Source organism: Bombina bombina, chromosome 6 (genome assembly GCF_027579735.1).
Source record: "Bombina bombina isolate aBomBom1 chromosome 6, aBomBom1.pri, whole genome shotgun sequence".
Lineage (NCBI taxonomy): Eukaryota > Metazoa > Chordata > Amphibia > Anura > Bombinatoridae > Bombina > Bombina bombina.
In genome coordinates this window covers 763,121,651-763,130,693 of record NC_069504.1, presented here as the reverse complement: position 1 = coordinate 763,130,693, position 9,043 = coordinate 763,121,651, and the positions used below count along the sequence as shown (strand labels likewise).

The following is a 9,043-nucleotide window of genomic DNA, read 5'->3' as shown; positions in this document are numbered from 1 at the left end:
AAAAGCTGACTAGAAAATATCTCCTGAACATCTCTATGTAAAAAAGAAAGATATTTTACCTCAAAAGTTCCTCAGTAGCCACCTCCCATTGTAAAGGATTTCTAAGCAGCATTTTAGTGTGTCTGTCCTGGGACATCTTAGGGGCTGAGCATCGTGCACTCTCATATTATTTCACCAATCAGGTAAAGGAAGCTTACTATGAAATCTCATGAGAGTTAAGTCAAATCTCATGAGATCATAGTAAGAGTTCATGACCTCAGCACTGCTGATGCTGATTGGCTGCTGTTCATTTCTTCATTTTTTTTTTATTTTTACCTGCAGCTGGCTGCAGCTGAGTATAACTTTTTACACAGAACTTACTCTGCTGAGCTGAGGAGATTGTGAGGTAAAATATCTTCCTTTTTTACATAGAGATGCTCAGGTGATATTTTCCTGTCAGCTTTTTACAGTTATACTGCATCAGTTTCAAGTGATTTAGCATATGAGTATTATGTCCCTTTAAATTATGACCTCTTGTCAGAAACAATTTTCTTGGAATAAACAGAGCTTCTGCCATCTCTGTATATGGGCCTTGAAAATATTTATATAAAGTAATCATGTCACCTCTCAAGCGCCTTTTTTCTAAAGAAAACAGACCCAGTTTGGCTAGCCTCTCCTCATAGGTTAATTTCTCCAATCCCCTTATTAGCTTTGTGGCCCTTCTCTGAACTTTTTCTAGTTCTGCAATATCTTTTTTAGCAATCGGTCCCCAGAACTGCACTCCAAACTCAAGGTGAGGTCTTACCAGGGCTTTATATAATGACAGAATGATGCTTTCCTCCCTTGAATCAATGCCTCTTTTAATACATGTTAGTATCTTATTAGCCTTTGAAGCCGCTGCCCTGCATTGTGCACCCATCTTTAGCTTGTTATCTATTACTACTCCCAAATCCCTTTCCTCCTGTGTTTGGCTAAGTCTTGTCCCATTTAAAAAATACGTAGCCTGCTTATTTTTACTTCCAAAATGTAGAACCTTGCATTTTTCCGTATTAAATCTCATTTTCCATTCACTTGCCCATAGTTCTAATTTTAGCAAATCCCTTTGTAAAGAGAGTTTGTCCTGCTCTGACCTAATGACCTTACTTAACTTAGTATCTGCAAAAATAGAGATGTCGCTATTTAATCCTTGCTCCAAGTCATTTATAAAAATATTAAAAAGAACAGGGCCCAGTACTGATCCCTGGGGGACACCACTGATTACCTTTGTCCAATCTGAGTATGATCCATTTACTACTACTCGTTGCTCCCTATCTTTTATCCAGTTATTTATCCATGAGCTAACATTTTCAGCTATTCCCAGTCCCTTAATTTTGTGCATTAATCTCTCATGTGGCACTGTATCAAATGCCTTTGCAAAATCTAAGTATATCACATCAACTGATTCCCCTTTATCTATATTTTTACTTACTTCCTTGTAGAATCTAATTAGATTAGTTTGACATGATCTATTTCTCCTAAAGCCATGCTGATTAGAACTCATAATCTTGTTTACACGAATATGCTCATCAATATAATCCATTATAATCCCTTCAAATATCTTCTCCACTATTGATGTCAGACTAACTGGTCTATAGCTTCCTGGATTATCCCTGCTTCCCTTTTTGAAGAGTGCACCACATCAGCTTTACGCCAATCCTGGGGTACCATGCCTGAGGATAATGAGTCTTGAAGAAAAGAAACTTATTAAAAAGAGCTGTACTATTACTGTGGACATTGGACCATGTAATTTTACAGTTATGACATTGGTTCTGGATCATTGTGTTAGTTTTTGATGCAAGCCGTGCTTATATTAGCAATGACTTGTAAACTCATTTTATTTCAATAGTGTATCAATGTATCAATAGTGCTCTTTCATTTGCATGATGAAATCTCTCCTTTTTAATAATAATTCTCTGTCTGAAAGTCTTCTAGGTTCATTTAACCTGTTTTAGTCTGAAACGTCATCTGTGAGATGATATGACCTGCCATAAAAATATTTATAAAAAATATTGGCAAAATTAGAGCAACATTTGAACCCATAGCTGTTCGTTGTATCTGTAGATAATATTGCTCTTGAAATAAAAAAACACCTTTATATTATCTCAAAAATCTCAATAAAAAATAAATTTAGAATATGTAAATATATATAAATAATATTGTTAGTATAATATTTATTGCTTTTAAGTAAATATGTGTTATTTGGTGCTGCTTGTAGATTAAATTGGAGTAACTTTGTATGTACTATTAGTCACATGATGAATGAGTAAAATATGAAAAGTTATTTTTGTTGTTCACTGTTGAACATACAATAAAGAAAGAATTGTTAAAACAACAACAAAAAATATTGATGTTTGAAAAGTGCTCTCTCAAATACATGATATACATTTTAAAAGTTTAATGTTCCTTTACCTTTGAACCATTTAAAAGTATTGCAGGTTGATTGGTAAAAATGGGTGTATATATTTGCATTGTAAATATTATTTGTAACAATGTAAGAAAATATAATTTGAACAGTGGAAACAATAAGGTTTTGGTAGCAAAATAATAATAATAATAATAATAATAATAATAAAAAAAAATACAAAAAATAATCACCATTACTTTAAACAGAAATGCATTAGGTTGGGTAATTGTTTTGCAAGAAAACAATTTGATCCTTCTGGTTCTTACACAGGATTAGTGGGTGGTCATGCAATTGCATGAAATGTGTCTTCCCTTATGTTACGACCTGACACAATACCCTTCTGATTTAGAACTAGAAGTCAACTGGTTTTAAATTAATAAACTTAAATAAAAGTTTAGTAGTCTGGAATCTAGATTAAGCTATGTAGGAGTAATAGGGGAGATTTGGAATTGTAGTGGTTTTCCAGTTTCACGCTGAATCCTTCCTAGCAGGGTGTGGAAGGCTTTGGTTGGGGTGGGCTGTGTATTATTGTTTGATCCAGAAGTTCTCCCTTGCATGTGCTTGTGCCATCCAAAGCTCATGGACCTGGTGGTCAAACTTTGGGGCCTACATAAGTGTCACGGGGAGACCAGAAGTGGACTCCCTGTCTAGTGTGATGTAGCTAAGATGAAGCATAATACTTAATAAATGATAAAAAAAGAAGGCGCCAGGTAAGCTTTAGGTAAACCAGGATTTTTTAAATGTAATCGTTCTAACTGGGGTCTTTGTGTTTTCACAAATCCTAGTAGAACTGAATTCATCTCATTTGTCACAAAGGAAAAATGTAGTATTAATTCACATTTTACGTGTGACTCTTCATTTGTGATATATATGTTGGAGTGCGTCTGTGGGGTCCAATATGTTGGTAGGACCTCCAGACCCCTCAAAAAGAGGTGGGGGGAACATAAGAGAAATATAGAAAAGAACATACATAATCACAGTGTCCCCAAACATGCTAGTCAATGTCACAAAAATTCTACTGACTCTTTTTCTATTTTCCCACTTGAACAGATTCTACCCAAGTGGGGTAGAAATAGATGTTTAACTTTGAGACAAAGGGAGACATTCTGGATATGGAAACTCCAAAGTCTGTCTCCCTGTGGTCTGAATGCCAATATTGATATGGCAGCTTTTAATTAGTTATGTGTCATTTTAGGTGACTCTCTGCCTTCGCCCCCTTTTTCTCCTATATTCAAATGTATTATTTTGATTCTGCATATACTTATTTAGACCTTATTTAATTTCATAGGAATATAACGAGTTATCTCTTGTCATAGGGGTTCCCAGTATTCTCAACTATAACAATTTTATTTTAATATGTATTGTATAGTTTTTATTTATGTATTAATTTTTTTAATATTATTATTTATAATAACAGTGGGTTAATTATCACCTTCTATTATTTGATGAATTGGTGAATATTATATTCCTAACAGGCCATTATTTATCAGGCTTCTAGTTAATTATGACGGATAAAGGGTTTTAGTTGATTATACTTTTTTGTTCCTATATACATATAATCATGACAGATATGTTACATGTTTTAATTACTTTATATATATTGATATTGATGATTAGTTACAAACCTGAAATAGGCTCATTTAGCTTTGTTAGTTTTAAAGATATTTGTATATTATAGGCAGTCCTAATGGTAGTAGGGGCACTCCATTTTACCCGAATGTTATGTCAAGGGTTTAAATGGAGGTGCAGGTGTATCACTAGGAGTGACCTTTTGGTAAAACTAAACACTACTATTTTAATTATAATTTTTTGCATATATATTCTGTGCAAATTATGTTGTTATTAATATTATATTTATGTTTTAAATACTATTCTAGTTGCGATAGCGCATACAATTTTAAATATACTTAGAGGCTGGAGCATTTACGCTCTCACCATTGGCTATGATGCTACCAATGGAAGTTCTGTATAGCTGTTACACCTTCACGCATGCGCTGTCCATTTTAGCAGACGCAGAGAATTCGGCAATAAAAGTTCGTGGTTTAGAAGATTATGTAGATTTGCACCTGAGGAAACGGTCAGGAGAGACAGAGAAACGTTGTGCTTATGTGCTTTACAATAAAGTCTTATTTCTTTTAAAAGACTTTGCCACGAACTATGCTTTGTTACTTTCTCCATTGATACTTTGTATCCCGATTAATATTTGCTACTACAGGACGTGCCTGCTCTATATGCCTGACGCTGGAAACAGGCTCTTCACCGCTCTCACCTTAAGACGACAGTCAGGATCACACCAGTGGGAGTTAGCTGGACGACTCTATAATAGTCCAGAAGGTGGTTGTGACACTTTTCAAGTGTCATCTATCTTGTAAGTACGGTCTTACTTGCTCTATTGGCGTGTTTTACACATCTTATTGTGCACTATGGTGGCGCCTTCTTTTTTATCATTTATTATCTGCAGATCTTAACATCTTGGGACACCAACAAGAAAACTGAAGAAGCAGCTTGCCATCAGTTCCTGATTCAGGACTTGGAATTTGGACTAACTGAACTGTCCTATTTACCCTCATCACTTACCGTGCAGTGGTGTGGTTTGGTTTTTCTAATATCACATATTGTATTCTATTTGTGGTAGGTTATATCACCAACGTATATATGTCATATTTTTATATGAATAATTTTTATTATTTTAATATCTATATTTTTATTATTTATTTTTCTTGTTTTTGTACACGAATACTTTTGGCGCACTGATTTATATATGTTATCAAGTATAGTACTTACCCTGCATTGCATATGGGGGTAGTAGGGGTGACCTGGTTTTAGGTGGTTTTCCGGTGTCACCCTGAAACCTTCCTAGCAGGGTATGGGACTGCTTGGTTGAGGGGGGACCTTGGTATCTTGCTTGGGGGGCTGTGAAACCTCCTCTTGCTTGTATTGGGCCCTCTAGAGCATACTGTGGTGGTTACCCTTTAGGATACGCCAGCCTGGCTATTTTTTGCCTTTCCACCGGGAAAGATTATTGAGAAATTATTTGAAAAAATTGAATTTGGTCTGATTATTTTGGATTTTGAGATTTGGCGAGGATTATTGGATTTGGATTTGGAATATTGGACACGTTAGCTGTGTAAATTTGTGAATATGTGAATGTATGTATATATTATGTATACAGTAATTTGATGTTAGATATTAAGAAAAAAAAAACCTACCCTGCATTGCACATGAAAGTAACCTACTTTTCCAGTGTCACCCTGAACTCTTAAAGGGACAGTCTAGTAAAAAAATAAACTTTTATGATTCAAATAGGGCATGCATTTTTAAACAATTTTCCATTTAACCTTTTAAAGCCGTTATGCCGTTCCATTCCGTCATAATTAGACTGGGCTTTAAAGCCGTTATGACGGAATGGAACGTCATAACTAACGGCTGTCCTGAAGCCTTCTGTGCTTCAGGGATTTAATCGCGGTCTGGAGGGCGTTCCTAGGATTGTAGGGACGCCCCCCAGATGCGATCCAATAATTGAAATCTCGCGATCGTATGCACGATCGCGTAGTTTCAATTTGTCTACATCGGAACAGTTGTTCCGATGTAGGCACTTTAACCCTGTCACGAAAGGGTTAACTTATATCATCACATTTGCTTTGTTTTCTTGGTATTCTTTGTTGACAGCTAAACCTAGGCAGACATTGGTTGGGGGAGGATTGTGCATTCTTGGTTAGGGGGACCTGAGGTTTTCCCTTGCATGTGTGGCGGTCGCCCTTTGGGGTCTCCCTAAGTGTAATGGGGGAAACCAGATGTGGACCCCCTGCCGATTGTAGCTCAAAATAGAAGCATTTTTCATAGAACCTATAATGCTGAGAGAATTATCCTGCCGAGGCAAAAGAATCCACGTTGTATCTGTGTTATTTTCCACTGCTTTTACAGGTCTACAATCTTAGACATATTATAACGGTAATGGGAGAAATACTTTTTTCTTTATAAACTGTTTGAATGGTGCTTGAAGTAATTATGATGACAGAGATGTTATAAATGTTTACCCAACAATTTGTCCCTTATCTCAAAGCCTGGGCTGCGGAGGGAGGAAATTATATGCCCTGTGTACAAGGGGTCTACTCACCCTAACATAGCTGTTCTTTGTATCTGTAGATAATATTGACCTTGAAATAAAAAACACCTTAATATTATCTCCAAAAGCTCAATCAAAAATAAATATATAAAAATAATAAATAAATAATTGTAAAAGATTTCTCCCTTCTTTTGAGGATTAGAATAATTTAGTATTTATTGCTTTTAGGTAAATATTTGTTATTTGGTGGTGCTTGTAGTTATAACTTGTTAGGGATTAAATTGGAGTAACTTTGTACTTTTAGCCACATGATGAATGAGCAGTAAAATGTGAAAAGTTATTATTTTTTGTTCTTCACTGTTGCACAGACAATAAATAAAGAATGATTAAAACAACAAAAAATATTGTTAAGATTCATACATTTTAAGAGTTAAATGTCCCATTAACTTTTAGCCATTCAAAAGTATTGCAGGATGATTGGTAAAAATGGGTGTATAGATTAGCTTAGTAAATATTATTTGTAACCCAATTTTTTAAAATATATTTGTGGAAATTATAACAAAGTTAAAAAAATCTAATTTGAACAGTGAAAACAATACGGTTTTGGTAGCATAATAATAATAATAATAATAATCACCATTACTTTAAATAGAAATGCATTAGGTTGGGTAATTGTTTTGCAAGAAAACAATTTGATCCTTCTGGTTCTTACACAGGATGAGTGGGTGGTCATGCAGTTGCATGAAATGTGTCTTTCTTTATGTTACGACCTGACACAATACCCTTCTGATTTAGAACTAGAAGTCAACTGGAATTAAGTTAATAAACAGAAATAAAAGCTAAATAGTCTAAGATCTAGACTATACCATATTGTTAGTAGGGGAGACCTGGTATTGTAGGGGTTGTCTAGTGTCACTCTGAAATTTAACTAGCAGGGTGTGGGAGGACTTGGTTGGGGGAGGGCTGTGTATTCTTGTTTGAAAGAGATCCTGAGATTCTCCTGTGCTTGTGCTATCCAAAGCTCACGTTGGTGGTCTACCTAAGTGTGATAGGAGAGACCCAGAACGACTACCTGCCCAGTGTGTCTAGCTAAGATCAAGTAGTACCTACCCTGCACATGAAAGTAACCTGGCTTTCCAGTGTCACCCTGAACTCCTAAAGGGACAGTCTAGTAAAAATTAAACTTTCATGATTTAGATAGGGGATACATTTTTAAACAACTTTCCAATTTACTTATATAATCAAATTTGCTATGTATTCTTTGTTGAAAGCTAAATCTAGGTAGGTTTATATGCAAATTTATAAGCCCTTGAAGGCCGCTCTCTTATGTCAGGTCATTTTGACAGTTTTTTACAGCTAGACAGCGCTAGTTCATGCGTGTTATATAGATGAAATTGTGCTCACTCCTGTGGATTTACCTAGGAGTCAGCACTAATTGGCTAAAATGGAAGTCTGTCAAAAGAACTGCTATAAGGGGGCTGCCTGCAGAGGTTTAGATACAAAGTATTTACAGAGGTAAAAAGTTTATTAACCCCTTCCCGGCATTAGGACGTTCCATGCCGTCCTAACCGTGCTGGGCTTTAGCACCGTTAGTACAGCATGGAGCGTCCTAGTTGCTTGGCTGTCCTGAAACAGTAACTGCTTCCTACATCATTAAAATCATGCAACAATCGCATTATTTCAAGTTTTACTCTTTTGTTTACATCGGACCTTTGTGCTGATAGACAAATGAGTCCTGGCAGGAATATAACTGTGTTGGTTATGCAAAAAATCGGGAATGGTTAAAGGGACACTGAACCCAAAAATTTTCTTTCTCTTGTAAGATGTATCGAGTCCACAGATTCATCTATACTTGTGGGATATTCTCCTTCCTTACAGGAAGTGGCAAAGAGAGCACCCACAGCAGAGCTGTCTATATAGCTCCTCCCTTAGCTACACCCCCCAGTCATTCTCTTTGCCTACTCTAAGTACTAGGAAGGGTAAAGTGAGTGTGGTGACAAAAATGTTAGTTTTTATTTTCTCAAGCAAAAGTTTGTTATTTTAAATGGTACCGGTGTGTATTATTTACTCTCTGTCAGAAAAGGGATGAAGATTTCTGCAAGGAGGATGATGATCTTAGCACTTTGTAACTAAGATCCACTGCTGTTTTCACAAGGGCTGAAGAGTACAGGAAAACTTCAGTTGGGGGAACGGTTTGCAGGCTAAACTGCATTGAGGTATGTTCAGTCTATTTTTTTCTAGACAGACTGTGTTAATTCTAGAAAAGGCTGGCAATATCCCCGTGAGGGAAGGGTAAGCTGTATTCAGACACTTAGTAGGAATCCCAGCTTGCATAAAGGGCTCATTAGTTACTGGTGACACTGATAGGTGTTTGTGGTTCCCAAAAAAGATGGAACTTTCTGACCAATCTTGGATCTCAAAATAATCCAATGGGCGGAGGATCACTCTTGCCATCTCTCAGCAATCCATATCCCAGGGGTAGAGAACTGGGAGGCGGCTTTCCTAAGTCGTCAGACTTTTCATCCGGGGGAGTGGGAGCTCCATCCGGAGGTATT

General features: G+C 36.3%; 2 non-coding genes across 2 annotated transcripts; both read left to right on the top strand.

The window, feature by feature from the left end:
• Nucleotides 1-2,671: 2,671 nt before the first annotated feature.
• LOC128665401 (small nucleolar RNA U13) lies at nt 2,672-2,768 on the top strand. The gene has a single exon (XR_008403154.1). It is a non-coding gene; the product is annotated as a small nucleolar RNA U13 (small nucleolar RNA).
• A 4,415-nt stretch (nt 2,769-7,183) lies between these two features.
• LOC128665394 (small nucleolar RNA U13) lies at nt 7,184-7,280 on the top strand. The gene has a single exon (XR_008403148.1). It is a non-coding gene; the product is annotated as a small nucleolar RNA U13 (small nucleolar RNA).
• The last annotated feature ends 1,763 nt before the right edge of the window (nt 7,281-9,043 follow it).